This window comes from Rana temporaria, chromosome 9, assembly GCF_905171775.1.
Source record: "Rana temporaria chromosome 9, aRanTem1.1, whole genome shotgun sequence".
Lineage (NCBI taxonomy): Eukaryota > Metazoa > Chordata > Amphibia > Anura > Ranidae > Rana > Rana temporaria.
In genome coordinates, this window is record NC_053497.1 from 64281333 (window position 1) to 64308533 (window position 27201).

Here is a 27201-nt window from a genome sequence, read left to right on the forward strand (position 1 = left end):
TATTCATGCTGTCTGTGCATAGACATTTTTATTGTACAGTGGAACCTCGGATTACGAGCATATTCTGTTCCAGGAGAATGCTCGTAATCCAAAGTACTCGCATATCATAGCGAGTATCACCATTGAAGTCAATGGAAACGAAAATAATTTGTTCCGCATTGACTTCAATGGCATGCAATATCGCATGCGGCCAGAGGTGGGGGGGGCGGAGAGCCTCGGAAACAGCCAAAATGGCCCGAGAACAGCTCGGCTGACCTCGGCAAACCTCAGAAAGGCTCAGGAATGGAGTATTTCCATGGCTTTATGAGCATTTCCGAACAGCTGGGATCGACGCCGTTCGGCTCCGCTCGGCTTCGGTGCCCCCCACCTCAGGCTGAATCCTGCTCCCTTTGCGAGACAACACTCGCAAACCGAGTTAGGATCTTTAAAAATAAAGTGCTCGTATTGTGAAACGCTCGTTAACCGCGTTACTTGCAATCTGAGGTTCCATTTTAATGTAAATACTTTTTTTAATAAAAATTTATATTTTTTTATACTGTTTGGTGTCCATGTCCCCCCCTAACTTCATATAATCTTTATTTGAGTTTTGACTTATAAAATATAACAGAGACAACAATACCTCAACAATGAGGGTTTGAAAAATAGCAGATTCAGCCATAGAGGTAAATAAATCAACATATCTGAACATAAAAAACAGGGGGAGCACAGGGGAATGGATAGAGGGTTGGGGAAGGGGACAAAAACACACAAGGTTACCATTCCAGGGGGGAGTCCCCCTGCTAATCTGAGAGAGAGCCTGACCCAAGCTGAAGGCCAGCATCATACATTTCAGGGCATTACCCAGCTCAGCGGCCACCGGCAACCCAAACCACCACACCCCTAGAGGAAGGCGGACAACAAAGACTCCATCATACCTCCATATAGAGGCAAAGTCGCCCAACCGCTAACACACGATCATTTTTCGGGTTCTAAAAAATTAAGGTTTTTTTATGTCATTAAAAACGATCGTGTGTGGGCTTCAGAGCATTTTTCGGGTTCTAAAAAATGGGCAAAAAATATCCGAACATGCTCTATTTGTTAACTACTTGGTAACCGCCCTATAGCCGAAATACGGCTACAAGGCGGTTCCCTAACTCTAGGAGGGCGTCAATATACATCCTCCCAGAGAGTCAGAATTGCGCGCCCGAGCGGGCGCGCACACGCGATCACCGGCGCTCGCTGGGTCCACGGGACCCGCAGCAACACGGATCGCGGTAAGGAGCCAATGGAAGCGGCTCCTTACCACGTGATCGCGCCGTCCAATGACGGCGCGATCACTTGTAAACAAACCGGCGTCATGTACCGTTCGGTACAGTGTGAGAGGAGAGGGAGGGGGGGGGGGGATCGGGCGGCAGCAGCAGCCGCCGCACTGTGGGCTGGATCTGTGACAATTGCAGTCACAGATCCAGCCATCCCTGCGCAATACTCTGCAGTAAAAAAAAAATGATAAGCGCTAAAGTAAAGTAAAGTGCAATACTCTGCAATACCCCCCCATACTCTGCAATACCCCCCCCCATACTCTGCAATACCCCCCCCCATACTCTGCAATACCCCCCCCATACTCTGCAATACCCCCCCCCCATACTCTGCAATACCCCCCCCCATACTCTGCAATACCCCCCCCCCATACTCTGCAATACCACCCCATACTCTGCAATACCCCCCCCCCATACTCTGCAATACCCCCCCCATACTCTGCAATACCCCCCCCATACTCTGCAATACCCCCCCATACTCTGCAATACCCCCCATACTCTGCAATACCCCCCCCCCCCATACTCTGCAATACCCCCCCCCCCATACTCTGCAATACCCCCCCCATACTCTGCAATACCACCCCCCCCCATACTCTGCAATACCATCCCATACTCTGCAATACCCCCCCATACTCTGCAATACCCCCCCATACTCTGCAATACCCCCCCAATACTCCGCAATACCCTCAATACTCCAATACCTTGCAATACGTCGCCTATGGGGATTTTTAAGTAGCAAAGTTTGGCGCAATTTCACGAGCGTGTGCAATTTTGAAGGGTGACATGTTGGGTATCTATTTACTCGGCGTAACTTCATCTTTCATATTATGCAAAAACATTGGGCTAACTTTACTGTTTTTTTTTTTTTAAGCACAAAACAGTTTTTTTTTTAAAAACACGCGTTCAAAAAATTGCTGCGAAAATACCGTGCAAGATAAAAAGTTGCAACAACCGCCATTGTATTCTCTAGGGTATTTGAAAAAAAAACATATATAATGTTTTGGGGTTCTATGTAATTTTTTAGCAAATAAATGATGATTTTTACATGTAGGAGAGAAATGTCAAAATTGGCCTGGGTGCTCCAGAACGCCTGATGGTGCTCCCTGCATGTTGGGCCTCCGTATGTGGCCACGCTGTGTAAAAGTCTCACACATGTGGTATCGCCATACTCGGGAGGAATAGCAGAATGTGTTTTGGGGTGTAATTTGTAGTATGCATATGATGTGTGTGAGAAATAACCTGCTAATATGACAGAAACTAGAATATTTTTTTTATTTTTACAGAATTTTCAGTCTTTTTTCTTTTATAGCGCAAAAAATAAAAACCGCACAGGTGATCAAATACCACCAAAAGAAAGCTCTATTTGTGTGAAAAAAAGGACAAAATTTTCAGATGGGTACAATGTTGTATGACTGAGTAATTGTCATTCAAATTGTGAGAGCACCGAAAGCTGAAAATTGGTCTGGTGATTAAGGGGGTTTTCGTGCCCAGTGGTCAAGTGGTTAACAACGTTTTTTGGGTTGTAAAAAATGGTCGTGTGTGGGCTTTAACGACGTGAAAAATTCGCGCATGCTCAGAAGCAAGTTATGAGATGGGAGCGCTCGTTCTGGTAAAACTACCGCTCGTAATGGAGTAAGCACATTCATAACGCTGTAACAGACAGAAAAGCACGAATCGTCTTTTACTAACACAAAATCAGCTAACGCAGCCCCAAGGGTGGCGCCATCCGCATGGAACTTCCCCTCTATAGTGCCGTCGTACGTGTTGTACGTCACTGCGCTTTGCTAGAGCATTTTTTTTTTCACAATCGTATGTAGGCAAGGTCGCAAGATCAAGTTGAAAAAAACGTTTTTTCTAGAGCCTGAAAAACTTCATTTTTTAGAACCCGAAAAATGATCGTGTGTACGCGGCATTAGGCCCCATGTTCACGGGACGCTGCTAAACGTACGCTCAGAGGCAGTTGGACCGTTTTTTCAACTGCCCCTGAACTCATTCAGTGTTATCCTATGTGACCATGTACACAGTCTTGTTTATTGACGTTTTTAGGCAGTTGCGATTAACAGCGTTTCTTTAAAAGCAAAAATTGAGATTTCCACGTTTCAGACGCCAAATGCGACTAAACATGGCTAAACGTGGTAACCCGTAAGCAGCTTTTCGTTTATAGCCGTTTTACGTTTTTGGCCATTAAAAAAAATATATATATTATTACTTTTTTGGTTTGAAACGCTTCTAAACGCAAACGTGGCAAAACGCCGCTAAATGCAGCATGTAAACTATCTGTCAAGTATAATCATTTAGGAGCAGTTGTAAAAACGTCCCATGTACATGGAGCCTAAATAGCCACACACATACTTATATGCAGGTAATTACTGCTATACACATATAAATATGTGCGCTGCCCTGCTTTTGGGGCAAATTCAGTGTACTCAAACATGGCAGATGTTCACTACTAGCTCATTAGAACTGAATCTGCGATGTTCTGGATGAAATTAGCATTTTTACCTGAACGCTCACAGCGGTGTTATGATGTAGTGCATGGTAAAATGTTCATTGCCTTTTCACAATGACAGATTTCTGAACTCTTGTCAAATCTGATCAGAGATTTGCCCTTCTATAGCCGGCCTGAGGCTGCCATGTTAGAGCTTCAGTCATCCCTGACCTGACTAGACTCCGCACTATTCTGAATTAAATTTCAGGGTAATTAAAATGCCATGCTTGTGAAAACATGCTGAACTTTACATTTCCCCACATTATGCAGATTGTGTTCAGCCCAGAGTAGAACGCTCTGTCTGTGATATCACTAATTAGTTGATTGTAGCAATAAATTACTTCTCTTGCATGTGTTTCAAAATTGTACAAAGAAATATGACTACTTTTGGTTTTCCTATAAGACCCAAATCACACTAGTGCATTTTCCCCTGAGTCAAGCTGTAATGCATGACAATGGCAATCATGTTATTCTCTATGGTGCCTGTTCACATCAATTCAACATGGTGCAGTGTGATTTTTGAAAAAAAAAAAATGTTTCTGTTGGTGCTGCATAGCGCACTTTTGGCCCCATAGATTTCAAATGGAGCGCATGAAAATGGCAAGAAAAATGCATGTGCTTTTTTTTGGCAAAGTTTTGTGTTTAAAGTGTTACTAAACCCAGGACCCTGCATTTACTATATCCACAGTACACAGAACATGAAAATGCAATTATTTTAGTAAATATAAACTGCTAAATACATTTTCTCATCAGCAGTATATAGCAGTCTTGTGATTTCTATCAGTTCCTGATGAAGCTTGTAGGAGAAGTTTTCATACTGCACTGAGCTGTCCTATGAGGATGCAAGGCTCCTGACCCTCTGTCTGGACATGTCTGGACAGTACTGATTGGCCTTGTGCTGATCACATGCACTCTCCCAAGAAAAAAAAACTCTCTAGCAATACACATTAACCTCTTCCATACAGGGCTTTTATACACACCTCCATACCGGGCCTATTCTAGCACTTCTCTCCTACATGTACAAATCATATTTTTTTTGCTAGAAAATTACGCAGAACCCCCAAACATTATATATGTTTTTTTAGCAGACACCCTAGGGAATAAAACTACGGTCATTGAAACCTTTTATTTTGCACGGTATTTGCGCAATAATTTTTCAAACGCCTTTTTTTTGGAAAAAAATTGTTTCATGAATTAAAAAAATAACAAAACAGTAAAGTTAGCCCAATTTTTTTGTAAAATATGAAAGATTATGTTACACCGAGTAAATAGATACCTAACATGTCACGCTTTAAAGTTGCGCACACTCATGGAATGGTGCCAAATTTCGGTACTTAAAAATCTCCATAGGCAACGCTTTGAAATTTTTTACAGGTTACCAGTTTAGATTTACAGAGGAGATCTAGTGCTAGAATTGTTGCTGGCACTCTAGCGCACGCGGCGATACCTCACATATGTGGTTTAAACGGCGTTTACATATGTCGGCGGGACTTGCGTGTGCGTTCGCTTCTGCACGCAAGCTACTGGGGACAGGGGCGTTAAAAAAAAAAAAATTATTTCTTTTTTTTTTTACATATTTATTTCTTTTTTTACACTTTTTTTTTTATTTCTTTTTTTTTTATTATCACTTTTATTCCTATTACAAGGAATGTAAACATCCCTTGTAATAGGAATGTGTGTGACAGGTACTCTTTATGGAGAGATGCGGGGTCAATAAGACCCCACATCTCTCCTCCAGGCCTGAAAGCATGAAATCGGTGAAAAAAAATTCACCGATCTCATGTTTACTGTTGCTTAGCAGCTGCAATCGCGGCTTTGTTTACTTACGGGGACCCGGGCGTGACGTCATCACATCGCGCCCGGGTCCTCCGACGGTCATAGAGATGACTGGTGCCATTGTTTTAAATGGGAAGGAGCGGTATACACACCGCTCCTCTCACCGCTCCAAAGATGCTGCTGGCAGGAGATTTTTTTCTCTCCCGCCAGCGCATCGCCTCAGTGTGAAAGCCCTCGGCTTTCACATTGAGTATGCAGTGCAGGAGTTTTTCAGGCGGTATAGCAGCGCTATTTTTAGCGCTGTACCGCCTGAAAAACTCCTCAGTGTGAAAGGGGTCTAAGGGGGGGGGGGATGGGTGGTTGTAAAAACATGGCTCAACTGCAAATTTTTACTGCCCACCATCCACAAGTATAAACGAGACCTTAAAGGTCATGCTTGGCCCTGGCTCTAATCACCCCTAGAACCTCATTACTGGTCATTTACACCACCAATCATGATGAAAAACAAAAAAAAAGGCTTGTAACATGGAAAGAGCAGATGAAAGTTTGACTTTCTGGATCTACTGGAATTTTGAAACTAATGGTTATCTAAGCATTTTGCATTTCTACACCATTTGCATTGTGCTTTGGACCAGATTTGCATTGATTAAGCTACGCTAAGATCACCATGGCATCGACACTACCTAAACTTTTAATAGGAGTGTACAAGACACATGTTATATGAAATGCATCATTACCGTGTTAAAGGGGAATTACAAATGATACCCAATTGTATTCAAGCTATATGAAAGTGTCACAACTACCATATTGAAATATATATTTGACTACATAATTGAATTTATAATAATAATAATGACACCATAGAGATCTTTTTGTCTTTGTCAAGTGGTTCTAAAGCCTTAAAGGGGTTGTAAAGGTAAAAATGTTTTCCCGATAAATAGATTCCTTTACCTTAGTGAAGTCCTCCTTCACTTACCACATCCTTCAATTTTGCTTTTAAATGTCCTTATTTCTTCTGAGAAATCCTCACTTCCTGTTCTTCTGTCTGTAACTAAACACAGTAATGTGACACTTTCTCCCTGGTGTGGAGAAAGCCTCTTGAGGGGGGAAGGAGCAAGCAGGAGGCTCAGGACACTATCTACTTTGCAGATAGAGAAAGGAGCTGTGTGTTAGTGGGCATCCTGACACTCCTGCTCACCCCCTCAAGAGGCTTTCTCCACACCAGGGAGAAAGTGTTGCATTACTGTGTGGAGTTACAGACAGAAGAACAGGAAGTGAGGATTTCTCAGAAGAAATAAGGACATTCAAAAGCAAAATTGAAGGATGAGAAAAGTGAAGGCGGACTGCACTAAGGTAAAGGAAGCTATTTAGGGGGAAAAAATTACCTTTACAACCCCTTTAGGCAGAGGTGGCTCTAGACTTTGTAAGGCCCCACTCACATCCATAATGGAAAAAAAAAAAAATTCAAGCAATAAAAAATAACCGTATGTCCCTCCACAGCGATACCAGCTTCCCTCCTCTTCTCTCCCGCTGACTGCTGTGGGAGATCTTTAGGGAAAGGGGCTGGTAAATATGTAATATACCAGCCCCTTCCTTTTATAAATGAACACAGTTAGTGTGTGACTGTGTTTAGTCTGCTTCAGTTTATGAATGGAGTGGAGCCTCTGTCTCCTGTTCATTCATCTGCAGTGCAGCTGAGGCTGCAGAGAAAGGGGTTTGGGAATGTGTTTCCTCAGTCCCTTTCTCGGTCTAAAAAGTGAGACTCTGTTTAGACCCCTGATAGTTCACCAAAGAAGCCAAAAAACTCTGACCAAAAAACGTAAATAAAAAAAATCAGACTAAAAAGCCATGCCCAATATGTAGCATTTTTTTTTTTAATTCGTTTTTATTAGGAAAAAGTTTGTATACAGCTTATACAAAATCGTAGAAAAGGAAAACAAAACATGAGAAAACAGGCGTTACCATGAAAGTACATCAAATACTTAACCTTCACACATACCCAATGAGAAATACAATACCAAATAGGGAATCAATCCCTGAAGCATCATTAAACAGCAATCAACAGGTATTCTCGCACCGTTTGCTCGTGGGAAAGTTGTAGGGGAAGGAGTAGGGGAGATGGGAAAAGAAGAGCAAGGCGGGAAAGGGGGAGAGGGGGGGGGAGAAAATATATGTAGCATAATTAAGCCCCGGTCACTATATGTCACAGGTCACCATCTCCCTAGTAGGTGCCCCAGTGCATTACTTCGCCCATGATGCTATTATGATGGCATTGTACAATGGTGTGTAGGAGAGGAAAGTGGAGGGTATGACAATGGGTAGTATGTACATGAGAGGGGTGCTGAGTGTATGGTGGGGGTAGTATGACATTAGAGGGGTGCGGAGTGTATGGTGGGGGGTAGTATGACATGAGAGGGGTGCGGAGTGTATGGTGGGGGGTAGTATGACATGAGAGGGGTGCAAAGTGTATGGTGGGGGGTAGTATGACATGAGAGGGGTGAGGAGTGTGTGGTGGGGGGTAGTATGTACATGAGAAGAGTGCAGAGAGTATGTTGGGGTTAGTATGACATGAGAGGGGTGTGGAATGTATGTGGGGGTAGTATGACAAGAAAGGGGCGCAGAGAGTATGAGGGTGAGTAGCATGTACCTGAGAGGTGTGGACAAATACCCTTTTAAAGTATGGCCACCTGTCTTGCAGGAATAAGGAGATAAACAATAGCCCTCCGACTGGGAGATACCTCCTCAAGCGAGACGTATATGAGAAACAAGGAATTGGGCTGGCTATCTCACTTGTAGGCCCTTAGTGAGCACTGTACACCAGTACTTCTAAGAAAGATAGTTCCTAAATACAAGCAATCTGGAAGGTTGATTTTTTTTCTGCCGGCTTAGTTGGGGCCATTATGTTAGCACGCAGTGGAAGGTGTAGTGCCTTTAAAATGTACAGAAACAGAATGATCCCCTTTAAGAAGAAAAGTGGGTGACACAGTTCTTGATATATGAAGTTGGGGGAAGGGTCACTTTGAGATACTGAATTGTAGGCAGTTTAATATTTGAATTGTGGGTAATGGTCACTTTAAGATGGGGATATGATAGGCATTTTTCCCCTTGGAGGATGAAGTTGAACTCTCTTCTTAAAAGGCTTGAACATAAATGGATGCCGCTCCAGAGACAAGGTTCTGCCTAGCAGGGAGCAGAGGGGTTAACTCAGTTCAGTGACCAGCTTGCAGTAACCATGATGGCAACCAAGGAGTGGGAGCTTAAAGCAGAGTTCCACCCAAAAATGGAACTTCCACTTTAAGTTAAGGTGACCCCCTGACATGCCATGTCATTTTTTGGGGGGGATACTCTCTTTTTAGAGGCATCCAGCTTCCACTTCCTCCCGGGGCTCCGTGGTGCCGGAAGGAAGTTCACCCCCCCCCCTCCCTCCAAGCAATCTTTTCGGACACCTCACAGGTCCCAGAAGATTGCCCGGCCAATCTCAGCACGCAGCACGGCTCGCACATGGGCAGTTCATGCCCGGCTGTGAAGTCACAGTCAGAATGCCAGCGCCGTGGAGAGCAGGGGGAGAGGAGCGGGGCTTTGTTCGCCCATCCACATCGCTGGACCGTAGCTACTTTTTGTAGCTGCTGACTTTTATATGGGTGGAACTCTGCTTTAAGCAATAAGGGGATGGTAGTATGTTTGTCTCTGATAAGGGTCCAATGTTAAAGAATGCTTCAGGCCCAGTTGGCAACAATGGTCGAACGATGCGTGGGTCAGCGACCTTCTCACCAGCCTTTCTGTGACAGCCCAGGAGAACGTCAATAGCTCTGTGGTGGGGGACTCACTATAACTGATTTTGCAGTGGTAGTGCATGCAACTCACTGCAGCTGTAAGGTCACCTCAAGGCAGTACTCTGCACATAGTGTTTGACTAGACAGCCTCTTTGATTCTGCTTCTACAGCTGCTTGGCAGTTCCAGGCTTAACCGAGTCTGGTCTAGGCCCATACTGCTCGAAAACGTATCACACACACTCCTTTCCCAGGCAAAGTCTCTCTTCAACTCCCCACTATCTTTCTGGGATTTTTCTTTTGCTGTACTGCATGCTCACCCCCCACCCCCAGTTATTGCTTCTGGACTATGCAGTTTAATTTCAGATTTACTGTGGAGAAATGTTTTCTATTGATGAACAGAAAAGCTAAACACTGCTATTTTGTGGTTAAATTTAAATCTGCATTCACAGTAACAATGCACAATATTACTCAACCATAACTAATCCGAATAGTCGGTGGGCATTCCCCCGCTGACAGCAGAATGTAAACCAAAACCTGACATTAAAACAAAATGGCATGTGCCCCCCCCCCCCCCCCAATCCATACCAGGCTCTTTGGGGGCCTGCGGCACAACTTTTCCCTGTGCTGGTCATGCAGGCTCATTATTACAGCTCATAGACTTATTTAGCATAGACTTACCTTTGTCCTTTCAGATGAAAAAAATACTCTTTCTAGATATCATTTATCAGAGAAGTCTTTCCCTGTATCATTTCTTGATTAAAGGTTACAGTCAGCTGCTTAATCCATGGCCAATCTGGTAAATAAATACAATGAGAACATTTTTAATTCAATACAGTGGTGGGGTCTAACCTGGAAGAAAACTGAAGAAGGTTTCATATTTTCTGACCTGTATTTCACTTTCAGCACATCTAAAGTTGCATGTCTTGTCAGTTAAGCAATGGAGAGGCCAAGGCCCCGTACACACGAGAGGATCGATCCGCTGGAATTGATCCGCTGACCGGTTCCAGCGGATAGATCCCCTGGTGTGTACGATCCAGCGGATCTGTTTCCGCGGATTTTTGTCCCCGGGGATGGATTTCCAGCGGATCAAAATTTCTTGACATGCTAAGAAATCGATCCGCTGGAATCCAGTCCAACGGATTGATCCGCTGGTCTGTACAGACTCACCGGATCAATCCGTCTGAATCCATCCCCCGCATGCGTCGTAATGATTCAACGCATGCGTGGAAGTCCATATATCACAGCGTCGCGCACGTCGCCGGGTCATCATCGCGGCGACGGCGCGACACGTCACCGCGGACGGAATTCCGTGGGGATTTTGATCTCATGGTTAGTACAACCATGAGATCAAAATCCGCCAGAGGATTTATCCGCGGAAACGGTCCCGTTTCCGCGGATAAATCCTCTCGTGTGTACCCGACCCAAGGGTATCACCATAGTTGACCCAAGCTTGGTTGGCTTTATCATCGTAAAACCTCCTGACTTTTGTTTTCCAGGTGCATACGATCAGAATCAGAAAAAAAAATGTAGCACCCCCTTACTTTTCAGTACGGGCGCTACGCTGAAGTTAGTGGGGAATGGGAGGATTAGTTTACTCCCATTCACAGTTTATGGAAATTGAGGCTGTTGCCAATTTCAGAATTTGTCCTGTGGGTCAGTCTGCGCTCCGGGGGTGCGTTATCACCCCCGGGCGGCAGCTGGCGCTAGAGGGGTTCTGACAGACCCACCTTCTCCCAGCAGCCAATCAGAGGAGTTCTTCCCTCGTTGGGCATGCTGGGAGGGGTTATATCTGGGCAACCGCCTTTGGGCCGTTCTCTTCTGTCCAGAGCCCGAGTTCCAGGTGCGGCATCCACCTTCAGGGTGCGCGCATCCATGGGCCCCGCCACCGTGGCCTGCTTTACTGAGGTCACGCACCATGCGGAGCCTCATCCCAACCTAGAGAGGGGCCCCAGCGACTGGCTGGGTCCCAACCTTCTGCTGAGAGGATCCTAACCCGGGAGCTGTGCGATGGGGGATTGGCTCGGAAGAACCTAGAATCAGAGGTTGTCCAGGAGGCCTAGACGAACCATCGGGATCCAGTCACCACACTGCATGACAGGTATGCTCAAGCTGTCAGTAGGTGACATTATCTGAACTGACTGGGAGGATTCGCTCAATCTAATTTCACAAATCTCAAATTGTCAAGCCTGTGGCAGAGGCCTGTTCCTCCCAGTGATCCTTAAGTGGCGCTCCGGCTGCCAGGCCTGTGATAGACGCCTGTCCGGGGACACTTTACCCACCCTGATTGTGGTGGCGACGAATTGGGTTACATTATTGCTGAGAGCAGGCTTGCTCTCTTTCATATCTAAGGCCTGATACTAAAGTTTCTCTACGCTCATCAACTTTCCTCTATTGTGTGTCATGTTGATGTTGGCCATGTTAGGCCTTGGAATAAAGCATTGAAAACTCAATTGACGTCTGGATACTTGCTATTTATTCACACTCACAGCTATCACCCCTAGACCAAGTCAAGAAGGTAACTTATATATATATATATATATATATATATATATATATATATATATATATATATATATATATATATAATATATAAACAACCCAATGTCCCTATATTTTAGCCTTGTGCTCTTTTCAGAAATGACTACACCTGTATTTTCCAAGAAACAACAACAAAAATGTCTGTTAAACTTTAAGTGGAGATTGCTGTGAGTGCATAGTTTAGCTTTAACGCACTATATATAGTTGAATGACAATTTCAACAAGAAAACAAGCCATACTGCCAGTGATGTGGATGCATAAACAATGGAATGAAAAATGTCATGTCAACTTGTCAGCTGAAAAGACTTAAAAGTGAATAGGAACATTACTTATTAAAATGCCAGCCCGGATAACGTATAAGATATGTCAGAAGCACAATGTCAGGAGCACTTAAACTGCACTGAGTTTATCTAGTATTTATCTGCTTTTAATTATTGGACAATATGATGCATTATTTTGTTCACAGTTGTCCTTTATGTAGTTGCTCTTTACAATTGTATTTACGGTATTTAAAGTGTAAGTAAACCCCCCTGTCGTTTTCAGCCAAGGAAGCTGCCACCTTTGTCTATGTTTAATCCACAACTGCCATGGTACTGCACATGTGATCAGTTATGACACCAGCCATTGGATGGTTTGACAGTTTGGTTGAGAGCACAACCGAAGGGAGTGTTACATTTCCGCACATGCCAGAAATAAAAGTGTTTTATGCATGGGTTTACTTCTTTTACTTAGATTGTTTTCTCATCCAGTTCAAGGAAGGTTCATTATAAAATAAATGTTATTATCCATTCTGTAATTTAGTATTTGGAATGGGGAAGCTACCATGGGTTCAGAGCTAATATGGTGTGTTTGCAACAATACAGAAATTCACCACAGCAACCATAATGCACTGCCTGGCCTATAAATCTCGGATCAGCTGTTTTATTAGGGACAAAAAAAGGGGCTTTTGGATATGTCAGACCCTTCATTATAAAATGGCAGGTTGCCAGCAGCCATACTGGCAATTTTATTTAGCTGTGATAGGGAAAGCTTAGGATAAAAAAACTAAGGATAAAGTAATTATGGACAGATTAGTATAGAGCTTGTAGGCACTAGCAGTGGTGTAGCAAGCACATCTGACACCCGGGGGTTGGTCATTTTTTTGCACGCCCCTCCCCCCAAGAAAAATGGTATGTGGCAATATAGTGTCGCCATTCCAAAACTGTGGTCAGATTGCAGCAATAGTGGGAGGGGCTTAATAGAGCTTAAAGGGCAATATGACATAGCAAGCAGCTTGCTATGGGGGCACCCAAGCAAATGCACTCTCGAGCCGTGTCTCTGTGTGTCCATTCACACATGAAGCCATGACTCGACTCCGATCCCTTCATCTTCTGATTATCTCACTGATTGTGATTGACAGCAGTGGGAGCCAATGTCTCCCACTGCTGCCAAAAGCCAATTAGGAGTGAGAGTCCCCGGACAGCCAAGGCTCTCATGGACATCGCTGGATCGAGAGGAAGCTCAGGTAAGTATTTGCAAAACTGGTGCAGACAGAATCTTGAACAGCTGGGCATGACAACCAAACAGCTTCTATCTTCAGCTTGTTCCGTTTTAAAATTGAAAGCTATGAGCTGATTGGTTGCCATTGGAGGGCTCTCAGCGGTTCAATGAGAGGCTGAGCTGGGTGCCAGTCCAGGCATGTAAGCGGATCCCAACAATATGGTTGCAATCTTTCCCTAGCCTGGACTGGCTCTGTGACATCAACTGAGAGCAGGCTTAAGCCTGCAGGGCCCAGCCAGGCTCTTCCTCATCCCAGGCTTTAAATCCAGGCTCTTTCTCCCTTTAAGCTGGAAGGTGCTTCAGGCACCCTCTTTCTTAGTCCAGAGGGCCTCCACGACCCCCCTCTCATAGTCCAGAGCCTCCAAACACCTGTTGCCCACTCGCTGCATGTCCATTACACTTGATCAAGCGGCAGTGACACCCTTAGAGAAGCGGTTCCCAGTGCGGGTGGGGGTCGCACCCCCCTAGATGCGTCACCCGGGGCTGTAGACTGTAAGTTATCAGCTCTCTGCTCTCCTCCCTCCTCGCTCATTAGAGGGCTGGGTTGTGTAGGGGGTGAGGGCGGCCGGCTCAGCCTCTCAGCAGCTAGCTGAGAGGCTGAGCCGGGTGTCAGTCCAGGGATCTGGTGGTTCCCAATTCTGTGACCGTGACTATGATGACGTGGAGTCTGAACTGACAGCAGGGACGTCAGCAGAGAGCAGAATTCAGCCCGTTCTCTGCTGAGAACAGGTCACAGGAGTGCAAAATGAACTGCACTCCTGTGATCCACAGGAGAAATACAGCCAAACGAGCTTTGGCTGGACTTCTCCTTTAATGTCCCCCATGGCAATATCCAGCTCCCCATGGCAATTCCCAGCTCCCCACGTCCTTTGTTTTACAATACCTTGCCTAATAGCCTGGGTCATCTGTAAGATTCAGTTAGGACTGGCTGGGTTAGCAAGTTGGAGGTATGGTCACACATACACAATAACAAGAGAATTACCTGTTCCTGACCATCAATGACTGTGGTAACATACCAGTAATTTATTTTGCCTTCAAAGACATCAGTGAGACTGCCAAACCTGGAATTTCTCTAGGTGAGTATACACTTTATTAGTGATCATCTGCAATCTTTCGTTTTCAGTACAGTTTAAAACATGTCCAGGAGCTAAATGTCCTGAGTAGAGGGGTCCTGCTCTATGGGTTATAAAGTGACTTTGTTCTCTACTGTAGAGAGTTCTAGGTTCTCCATGGGGGCTGGTGGGATAGCAAGTTTCTGGCTGCTCCATTTGGAGTGAATATCATCTGGAGAACATTACCTGAAGTATTATGCCCATTTAATGTCTGAGGGGTGGGTAATATTTGCTTATAGAAGCTTGTCTGTAAAGTCCTGACTGATATGCCTGATCACTGTTGTAATGGAAATTTGTAAGTTCTGTATATAATTGTATTCTATTTTGTATGTATTGCATACATTGTGCACATGGCACTAATAATGTTTTCATTACATGTTTGCATTTTTTCGAGTCCTGATTAGAATTAGCCTGCCTATGTTACGCCCCTATGTTACCATAAAAGTACAACTGTAAAATGAATGTGATACCTAAATAATCATGTGTATAAAAATCTTCAATTGCGTCATAAGAAAACAGAACAGTTATTTGGAAAGATGCGGAGTGTATCTTTTGTGTATGTTCCTTACTGCAGTAGTTATTAATAATTTGTAACCACTAATCAATATAAGGATAGGAGTTGCCTACCAATAACATTTCCAAAACAGATAGTGAGCTTTGCCTAGGAGGGGATTTAGAGGTGAGCTTGAAACGATCCGGGAATTTCTGATAATCGGCCGGATGAGGTAAGCCCTTTGCTTATATTTGAGTAAACAGACTTCCTTGATCGGTAAGGCATTTTCAGGACAAAGGGTACCTATTTTACTCCTTGTAATCAAACTGTATTGATTGGTGGTTACAGTGGGGATGGAAAGTTTGGGCACCCCAGGTAAAAAGTTGTATTAATGTGCAAAACGAAGCCAAGGAAAGATGGAAAAATCTCCAAAAGGCATCAGATTACAGATTAGACATTCTTATAATATGTAAAAAAAAAGTTAGATTTTATTTCCATCATTTACACTTTCAAAATTCCAGAAAACAAAAAAATGGCATCTGCAAAAGTTTGGGCACCCTGCAGAGTTAATATCGTGTACTGCCCCCTTTGGCAAGTATCACAGCTTGTAAACGCTTTTTGTAGCCAGCCAAGAGTCTTTCAATTCTTGTTTGATGTATCTTTGCCCATTCTTCCTTACAAAAGTCTTCCAGTTCTTTGAGATTTCTGGACTGTCACGCACTGCTCTTTTAAGGTCTATCCATAGATTTTCAATTATGTTGAGGTCAGGAGATTGTGAGGGCCATGGCAAAACCTTCAGTTTACGCCTCTTGATGTAGTCCCCCCTGGATTTTGAGGTGTGTTTAGGATCATTATCCATTTGTAGAAGCCATCCTATCTTTAACTTCAGCTTTTTCACAGATGGCATCAAGATTACCATCCAAAATTTGCTGAAATTTTACAGCCCTGGACACTTGCTAGGTCTGTGCAACGCACAGATTCTACCCTAGTTCTGGCCCAGTAGAGCTGGGATTAATATTCAAACTTTAAGGACCCCAGAACGAGAAGTGGTCCATAGGGGGGCAACTTCTTTTGAAATGGGACTTTGCAAAAAGGAGATCTTTTATGTCTGCCAGCCACTATTTTCCCTCCAGCTTGACACATGGACAGTGTCCTCAGTCACAAGTTATTGCTGCGCATGGGATAGAGCCAAGGTTCACCAAAGTTGTTTTTATAACATACCGCTTCTTGTTTTACCTGTTACCAAAGGTGTTACCAAAAGCTGAACATACCTTCCAGAGATTACAAAAAGAGATATCCAGATGTCCAAGTCAGGATCCTACGAGTATGCATTTTGTCTGATTGGCAAATGTAAGGTACACGGGACGCTGCTAAACGTACGTTCAGAGGCATTTGGACGCTTTTTTCAACTGTCCCTGAACTCATTCAATGTTATCCTATGTGACCATGTACACAGTCTCGTTTATTGTCATTCTTAGGCAGTTGCGTTTAACAGCGTTTCTTTGAAAGCAAAAAAATGAGTTCAGACGCAGAAGATTTCCACATTTAAGACGACAAACGCGGCTAAACGCATTAACCCGCTTTTAGCAGCGTTTCGTTTATACGCGTTTTTCATTTTTGCCCATTTAAAATTTTCTTTTTTTAAAAGCTTCTAAATGCAAACGCGGCAAAACGCCGCTACACGCGGCATGTAAACCCGGCAAAACAGACGTTTTAAACGTGGGTTACTATCTGTCAATCTTCACGCCAGATCCTGTCGGCTTGCATGAACCACAGCTCCCAGGTCGGGGATGACATGCCTATGAAACCGTCTCTCTGGCAATTAAGAATTTGAAAGGGCTATACAGCTTTAAGAATAATACTCCTCACTTTGGATAATCCGGCTGGTTTGGAGGGGTTCAAGTATCTGGTGAGTGCGGGACCATAGGGAGTGAGCACGATTTTTGCACAGAAGATTTATATCTACGTTGTTCTCACGTGGAAGAAGCACACAGCACTTTCAATTATTTATTTATTTATTTACTGCATGGAACTTTTTTGCATAAAGACTTTTTTACTTACAGTGTGAACACTGTATGTTGAAAGCACACTGCACTATATATATATATTTATATTCATTGATTCACTCAAATTTTTGCATGGGAATAAGATTTTAGCACTGGAGCACTTTTGATTTTATTTGTATTTTGAATTCTTTGTTTGTTATTTGGATCACTATGTAACTTTTTTGTTTTTCGTATCACCCACACAACATTAATTATTATTTTATATTAGTCTACACTTTAGGTTGGCGCCACCACCTGCTTTTTATATTATTTCTTACTATCTGTCAAGTTTAATCATTTAGGAGCAGTTGTAAAAATGGCCCGTGTACATGGAGCCGTAATTCGTTTTTTTTTTTACTCAATTATAGTATTTTTACCTAAATATTCATTACTTCGTTTCTGATCTACTCCCATCTTGTCATGTGTTGGATATCTGGATATCCGTGACAGTGGTAGGCAATGTACAGATTGAATTCAAGTTATTATAAATACCCTGACCATTTTCTCCTTGTTTATGATGCCTATTCTGACACATTTTGCTGCTTGAGCAATCTGTGCAAGCAAAACTCAAAGAAGGCCTTATTAAGAGTATTGCTGCACAAAGAGTCAAAATTAGAGTCATGGTTATGCTAATAGCAGTTATATATAAATGCCACCACAGGCTTCCAGAAACATAATGTACAGCTCATATATTATTATGAGCATCAATGCATCACAGCACGTCCACCAGAAGTCAATATGAATGAAAATGCTCACTGTAATGATGAACGATTGTAACTCTTACCATACTGTTTATTATTATGTAGGGCACAGTAATCATACAATAGATGGGATTTGCAATCTAGTGGTCCAGCATGGATCCTAGGAAGGTCTGCCAATGCAGCAGGCAACAGGTAAGAGAAGCAGTAGAGAGAGCTAACAGGTCTGGGAGAGGAAAAAGTACTGAGTACATGCTCACATGATTAAAATTGCTGTTAATAGCATGTAGTTTATTATAGTGGAATATTGCATTTTTTGTTACTGATAACCTTATGTTCTATGGACACCATCTTCTGACCCTTGTGAACCTGTAGGTTAGTAAGAGCTTTGCTAAGACTGTGATACACCTGGAGCACCCTTGTGCATACTGAATAAAGCGATGAAACAGTGCAGAGCAGTAGTCACACACATTGCTAAAAGTGGAAGAGGCATGGTAAAACAGAAATCTAAACCTACTCACTCATATGCCACAGTCTTGTAGTATGAACTGTACACTGCTCAAAAAAAATTAAAGGAACACTTTTTAATCAGAGTATAGTATCAAGTCAATTAAACTCCTGAGATATTGATCTGGTCAAGTTAAGTAGCATAGGGGGAGGGGTGTATACAGAGGGGGTTGTTAATCAGTTTCAGCTGCTTTGGTGTTAATGAAATTAACAACAGGTGCACTATATGGGCAACAATGAGATGACCTCCAAAACAGGATTTTTTTTTAGGTGGAGGCTACTGACATTTGTTTCCCTACTCATCCTTTCTGACAGTTTTTCACTAGTTTTGAATTTGGCTAGGGTCAGTGCCACTACTGGTAGCATGAGGCAATACCTGGACCCTATATAGATTGCACAGGCTCCTCCAGGATGGCACAAAAGTACATGCCAATACCAGAGGGTTTGCTGTGTCTCCCAGCCCAGTCTCAGGAGCATAGAGGAGATTCCAGGACATAGGCAGTTACTCTAGGAGAGCTGGACATGGCTATCGAAGGTCCTTAACCCGCCAGCATGACCGATATGTGCTCTTTTTTGCAAGGAGGAACAGGATGAGCACTGCCAGAGCCCTACAAAATTACCTCCAGCAGGCCACTGGTGTGAAGGCCTCTGACCAATCAGAAACAGACTTTGTGAGGGTGACCTCAGGGCCCGACATCCTCTAGTGGGCACCGTTCTCACTGCCCAGCACCGTAGAGCTTGATTGGCATTTGCCATTGAACACTACAATTGTCACGGGTGCCCTATGCTTTTCACATATGAGAGCAGGTTCACCCTGAGCACATGTGACAGATGAAAGGGGCTGGAGAAGCCGTGGAGAATGTTATGCTGCCTGTAACATCGTTACATGGTTGGGTCAGTGATGATCTGGGAGGCATATCCGTGGAGGGACGCACAGACCTCTACAGGTAGACAATGGCACCCTGATGGCCATTAGGTATCGGGATGGAATCCTCTGACCCATTGTCAGAGCCTATGCTGGTGCAGTGGGTCCTGGGTTTCACCTGGTGCACAACGATGCTCGGCCTCATTTGGTCATAGGTCAGTAGTATTCACTGCATAAAAAAAAACAGGGGTCAGGAATGTTATACACAACTTTCTGGAGTCAGGAGAACACATTTAGCAAATAGTTCAGGGGTTAATAGTATCCAACACATACCATGCAGGAGTCAAACATATGTAACAGATGAGGGTTTCTTTACTAAAGGCAACTAGATTGTGCTAGACAACTAGGGGCAGATCCACAGAGATCTGCACCCGCGCAGCATATCAGAGATACGCTACGCCGCCGTACCTTACCTGGCTTTAGTTCGAATCCTGGAAGAATATGCGCCGTAAGTTACGGCGGCGTAGTCTATCTCTGGCGGCGGAATTCAAATCGGCGATTAGTGGGCGTGTTTCATTTAATTGAAGCGCGTCCCCGCGCCGAATAAACTGCGCAAGCTCCGTCCCTAAATTTCCCGCCGTGCATTGCGCTAAATGACGTCGCTAGGACTTCATTTTTTTTAACATAGACGTGAATTACGTCCATCCCGATTCACGGACGACTTACGCAAAATAAATAAATAATTCAAATTAACGCGGGAACAACGGCCATATTTAACATGGCAAATCTAACTATACGCCGCAAAACACCAGCTTTAACTATACGCCGGAAAAAGCCGACTAGAGACGACGTAAAAGAATGCGACGGCCGCACGTACGTTCGTGGATTGTCGGAAATAGCTAATTTGCATACCCGACGCGGAAAACTACGCAAACTCCACCCAGCGGACGCCAAAGTATTGCATCTACGATCCGAAGGCGTACGAAGCCGTACGCCTGTCGGATCTAACCCAGATGCCGTTGTATCTTGGTTTGAGGATTCAAACTAAAGATACGATGCGGGTAATTTGAAAGTATGCCGACGTATCAGTAGATACGTCGGCGTACTCGCTCTGTGGATCTGCCCCCTAGACTGTGATAATCATGTGCAAGCAAAAATGCTGTTTTTTTTATCTTTAGATTGGATATTCTTTGCAAATTGAAGAATTACCTTATGTACTAAGCTCGGAAGCACATGCCCTTACAGAGTGCAACTGCACTTGCAAAGTGTACAATCTAATTTAATTTAACACAGTGGTATACCGCGGGACCTTTTTGTTCCCCCTGCAAGGTAAAGTCATAATGTGCTAGTATGCATTGACAATCCATAGCTTTCTATGGAACGGCAGATGTCAGTGGACATATATCCGCTGACACCGGCTGGCATCCGATACGGTCCATTCCCCAGCCATCTGGCAGATCGGATGACAGTCTAATGGAAATGGACAGGTGGTCCGTTTTGATCTGAGAGACCAATAGAGAACAGTGGGGCTGTGTCTGTGTCCTCTCTGCATAGCGGTGTGGACGCAGACCTGTCATCCGCCTGCTCAGTGGAGATCAGCAGAGAGATCCCCTGCTTAGCAGGCGAATTTGCATTACAGAAACTGCCAGTTTGAGACCAGCCTAGTGCAGGGTTCAGAAGTATGTAAAGTACAGAGTGTAGGCGTCAGGAGTATATAATGCACAGAGTTCAGGGGTCAGGCGTATGTAATATACAGAGAACAGGGGACAGGTTTGTGTATCCCTTCCCTTTCCTATCCCCCAAGTACAAATTTCCCACTCTCTAACAAAAAAAACACACTCCTCTCCTCCCCACAAAATCCTGACCCCAGAAAAAATCTCCCCCCTTTCAAGCAAACCTTTCCTCATTAAAAAAACTTCATCCTTCTCACTCCCTCAGTAAAAATCTCCCCCCAAGAAAACTCCTCTTATAATAATCCTGCCCCCAAGAAAACGCTTCTCACCTCTGACAGCAAAAAAAAAAAAAAAACACACACCCCCTACAAAACTCCTTTACTCTAGTATGTAAGAGATCTCTCTGCACCACCACGATCTCAGAACTGAAATCCCCACTACCAAGCTCAGAAATCTCAACTCCCCGGCACAGAAATCATCCTCTAGTACAAAGATCCCAATCTCTCCAGCATTTCCCCACAAAGCACTCTCCAGATTTAGGGTCCTTTCACACGTGCGGACCGTTTTCCGTTTTTCATCCGTCCGTTAACGGATGAAAAACGGACCACAATGATTTCCTATGGGATAGCGGACGTTAGCGGATGTCCATCCGCTAACGTCCGTTTACATCCGTCTCAGTCAAGCTCCGTTTTTCTGAACGGAAGAAACCCTATTTTTTCTTCCGTTCAAAAAACGGAACGGACGAAAAACTGATGTAAACGGACGATCCGTTTAACATCCGTTCCGCTCAGATCAGTTTTTTTGTCAAAATATTGAAAAAATGTCAAAATTCAATAAACTTTAATAATATGCATGCTCTCTGCATATATTTCAATACCCTTTGACCCGGGAAGTGTTTTATGCAGCACATGTTGTCTAGTGCCTGGTGAGATTTTGTTGTAAGAGATTTGTAGGGAAAAACAAGAAAATCAAGATGGCAAAGGATGTTTCTCAGGAGCACCTCATCCAACTAGTGCAAGATCGCCCTGCTTTGTGGGACAAGCGATGCGCTGAATACAGCAACAAGCATCTCACTAGTTTGCGCTGGGAGGAAATTTATGAAATGGTGACACCTGACTGGAGAACACTGAGCACCAAGAAGCGCAGGATACGTGGTAAGCAGTATGTGGAATGGGGGTGGGTTGGCATGATAAAACCTGTAGTTTATCCATATGTCAGCATCCATATGCCTGCCACTAGTTGTGTACTGTCCACTGGCCACGTCACCTGCCACCTCACCTGCCACGTCACCTGCCACAAGTTTTTTATTTGCCACTGGCCACGTCACCTGCCACAAGTTTTGTATTTGCCACTGGCCACGTCACCTGCCACAAGTTTTGTATTTGCCACTGGCCACGTCACCTGCCACCTCACCTGCCACGTCACCTGCCACAAGTTTTGTATTTGCCACTGGCCACGTCACCTGCCACCTCACCTGCCACGTCACCTGCCACAAGTTTTGTATTTGCCACTGGCCACGTCACCTGCCACCTCACCTGCCACGTCACCTGCCACAAGTTTTGTATTTGCCACTGGCCACGTCACCTGCCACGTCACCTGCCACAAGTTTTGTATTTGCCACTGGCCACGTCACCTGCCACCTCACCTGCCACGTCACCTGCCACAAGTTTTGTATTTGCCACTGGCCACGTCACCTGCCACCTCACCTGCCACGTCACCTGCCACAAGTTTTGTATTTGCCACTGGCCACGTCACCTGCCACCTCACCTGCCACGTCACCTGCCACAAGTTTTGTATTTGCCACTGGCCACGTCACCTGCCACAAGTTTTTTATTTGCCATTGGCCACGTCACCTGTAAGGATACTACTGTATTCCTAATATGTGTTTCAAAAAGTATACTTGTGTTTTGGAGTACTATCAGTTGATTGTGTTTAATGTTCCTTTGCAGGAGAACAAATCACCACTAGATGGAGGTCTCTCCGTGACCGTTTTAGGCGGGAAATAACCGACGACGAGAAAACCAGAAGTGGAGCTGGAGGAAGGAAAAAAAAGCATGGTCCATTTCATGAGATGCTCCTATTTTTAAAAAATGTCATGGACGTAAACAGGTAATTGAAATAATTGCTTATCCCATAAATTACATTATTTGGCAAGTAGACTTTTTTCCCAAAAACAAAACCCTACAAGACAAAGACCTAATAAGCTAGTATGCAAAGCATACTAGCTTATTAAGCCCTTAATAATCGCCCTATAGCCGAAATACGGCTACAAGGCGATTCCCTTAATCTGGGAGGGCGTCAATATACGTCCTCCAGGACAATCAGACCATCACGCCAGAGCGGGACCCGCAGCAACATGGATCGCGCTAATGAGCCAATGAAAGTGGCTCATTACCACGTGCTCGCACCGTCCAATGACGGCGCAATCACTTGTAAACAAACCGGCGTCATTACATGCCGCCGGTTCCTCCTTCTCCTCACTGCACCGTTCGGTACAGTGTGATAGGAAAGGGGGGACCCATACTCGCAATGAAGAGCATAATGTGTTTTGATTTGCAGTTTTTTGTATACATATGCTGCTGTGTGTGAGAAATAACCAGCTAATATGACAGAAACTACTTTTTTTATTTTTTTAGTTTTTTCAGTCTTTTTTTCTTTTATAGCGCCAAAAATTAAAAGGGCAAAAATTTGAGATGGTTAGAATGTTGCATGACTGAGTAATTGTCATTCCAATTGTGAGAGCACCGAAAGCTGACAATTTGTCCGGTGATAAGGGGATTTTCGTGCCCAGTGGTCAAGTGATTAAGAATTACTTACCCAAGATCGAAGCCCACACAGTGGTCCTCTTTCCTATCCTTTATCACCGCAATCAACCCTTGTCTACATATTTTCTGCTAATATCTCCTAAACCGTGTATGTTTAGAAAATATTTCTTGCACCTACAGATAAGCCTTTTAAATCTAGGTACAATTCTAGGTAAAAGTGGTGTGTAGGGTTCAACACAAAAGTAATCATACACATAGATCTATGTATTGTAATAACTATTCGGTATTGATCATTAATCCATCTCTCAACAAATATTTTACAGCACTGCCAGTAACATCTCGGGGAGTGAGGAGGAAGTAGACAGTGATGCAGAGGATACCATTCAGGAGGCTGCGGGGGATATGCCATTGTCAGAGGCCAATCCAAGTCCTGAGGTGAACACTAATCCAGCCACCGAGAATACCCCACGTGTGCCTGTAAGTATCCTATATTCAAGACTTCTGCTGAAAGCTTGACTAAATAAAATGTACTAATAAATGTTCTACCCCTCAGATACGTTCTGTACAGACTTCAAGGTCTAAACGCCACCCGAAAAAAAAGGACATGGATGCAGCCATGCTCACGTTCATGGAGGACATGAGGGCGATGAGAAAGGATGTCCCTGAAAGGAAGGATCCGTTCTTGGATCCTACTCATGTCAATGCCAACTTTCTCAGAAACAGTCTGTTTTTCTTTGACCAAGTTCCGGACGAGCGGAAAATTTAGGTCCATCTTGCCATTGGCAACTTCACGGGGGCGTGCGTCCAAGCTGCTCTGGCAGGTGAACCCATGCCGGTGTTCACAAGGCAGCAACAAAGGCCTTATCAACCAGAGCAAACACCACAATTGCACACCTACCAACAACCCTTTAGCTCCCACCATCCCCGTGCCCCAGCCACCACTACCCAGAATCTCCTACCCCTACTTCGAGAACCCACCAATGACTCCTCCACTTCCCAGCCCACCACTTCCCAACCTTTTACTCCTTATCCATATTCCCCTTCCCCTAGACCCTTTTACCATCAACTTCCTTAATTTTACTTTTATTTTGTTATTTTATAATTCCCATTTCCAGTCGTCCCGTTGGCAAAATGTCTAATATTAACCTATGTTTCTTATGTTTTACTTGTTCTTTATGTATGATGTGGTCAAAATAAATATTATTGACTGCTTGAAACTGTAATTTTTTTATTGTAGTCTATATAAACCAACTGCAAGTGATATAAAATAATGTGATGGTCATAGGGTCTGTGATGATCACACTAGGAGAATGAAAATTCTCAGCTTAAACACACACTGATAGAAGTCACCATTATCATTTTCAGTGGGAAAACAAAGAACATGCAGGTTAGCATCAAGGGCTCAAAAATGGTTGATAGCAAGGTGCACATACTATAGTGGCTCGTGAAGGTTTTTACACATGATGTTACTGCCACGGAACCTCTCCTTCAGGGGACATAAAAAAATGTGCAAATTGATCACGCATGTTAATGGCAGAATTGTTGGGTCGCTGTGCGTTAAAGCGTACAGAGGGTAAGTCGATCTCGTCTTCTTCCTCAAAAGAAATCCCTTCTTTCTCCCGGATTACATTATGGAGGACACAGCAGGCTTGGATTGCCAGTTGGGCATTCTCCACGCTCAATTGTATTGTGGAATGAAATATTCGCCATTTGCTGCTCAAAATCCCAAAGGTGCATTCAATAAGGCGCCTTGCACGACTCAGCCTATAGTTGAAAATTATTTTCGAGTTGGTTAAATTGTGCCTGGCATAAGGCCTTAAAAGATGGTGGGACAGTCCAAATGCCTCGTCAGCAACAATAACATGTGGCAGATCTGGTCCTTCATTTCCTGGGAGTGGTTTCTCAGATGGCAAATTAAATTGTCCCTCCCGTAGTCTTCTCCCCATGTGTGATGCTGAAAAGACTCTGGCGTCTGCATTAGACCCATATGCCCCTATATCCACTGCTACAAACCGGTAATTGCTGTCGCAGATTGCCATTAGCACAATGGAAAAATATTTTTTGTAGTTATAATATTGAGAGCCGGATCCAGGTGGCATCTGGATTCTGATGTGTTTTCCATCCAGGGCTCCCACACAATTAGGGAATTGTGTTTTTTCCCAAAATCCTTTTGCGATTTCCTGCCACATGGATGTGTCAGGAACTGGCATTGCAGAGGATCGAAGCTCCTCCCATATAGCTTCACAAGTGTCATGAACAATTCCCGATATTGTGGAGGTTCCCAACAAAAAAAAATGATTTAGGGAAGTATAAGATACCCCAGATGCAAGAAACCTGTGAAGAATAGAAGAAATATTATGAAAGGAATCCATTATGAAAGGAATCCAACATTACACAGGACATAACCACTTGAGATCCAAGCTATGGTCGAAAGACGTCCACAGCGCGGCTCTCAAGTGCCGGGTGGACGTCTATGGACGTCCTGTTGTTGTTGTTCCCTGTGCGCGCCACTGGGGGCGTGCAGCGGGGAAACAACGTGCCCGGCGCATCGCTTGGGAGCCGATGCGAGTGCCTGGCGGCCGCGATGTCCGCCTGACACTTGCGATCGTCGGTAACACAGCAGGACGTGGAGCTCGGTGTGTAAACACAGAGCTCCACGTGCTGTGAGGGAGAGAGGAGACCGATGTGTGTCCCATTACATAGGGACACAGCATCGGTCACCTCCCCCAGTCACCCCCCTCCGCCCACACAGTAAGAAAACAATGAGGGAATACATTTAACCCCTTCCTCACCCCCTAGTGTTAACCCCTTCACTGCCAGTCACATTTATACAGTAATTAGTGCATTTTTATAGCACTGATCGCTGTATAAATGTGAATGGTCCCAAAATTGTGTCAAAAATGTCCGATACGTCCGTCGCAATATCGCAGCCTTGACCAAGAAATTGCAAATCTCCGCCATTACTATTAAAAAAAATACATAAATCTGTTCCCCATTTCGTAGGCACTATAACTTTTTAACAAAAATACGTATGAACCTTAACTGAGAAAAAATAAATGTTTTTATTTTTAAATTGGGATATTTATTATAGCAACAAGTAAAACAAATATATATATTTTTTAAAATTGTCGCTCTTTTTTGGTTTATAGCACAAAAAATAAAAACCCCAGAGGTGATCAAATACTACCAAAAGAAAGCTCTATTAGTGGGGAAAAAAGGACGCCAATTTTGTTCTGGAGCCACGTCGCACGACCGCGCAATTGTCAGTTAAAGCGACGCAGTGCGGGAAGCTGAAATTTCGCCTGGAAACGAAGGGGGTTTATGTCCCCAGTTAGCAAGTGGATAATCAAGCAAAAAGGCTGGCTGGCTTACCTGAGGGTAAGGAGAAGTCGCTCCTCTGGAGGCACAGAACGTCTCATTTCTGTGTTTGTCCGGTATAACCTTGGATGCAACTTTTCTAGCAAATAATCAAAAGTTGAAAGATTCATCCTGGTGAAATTAAAAAACTTTTGAGGGTACCGTCGCAAATCTGCGTATTGCAGAGCAAAAAAACCCTCTGTTGGTCTCTTGAGCAGCATGGGATGTGACCAGTACCTGCGTCTCCTCGCAGACATGTTTCTGGTCCTGCTTTTTT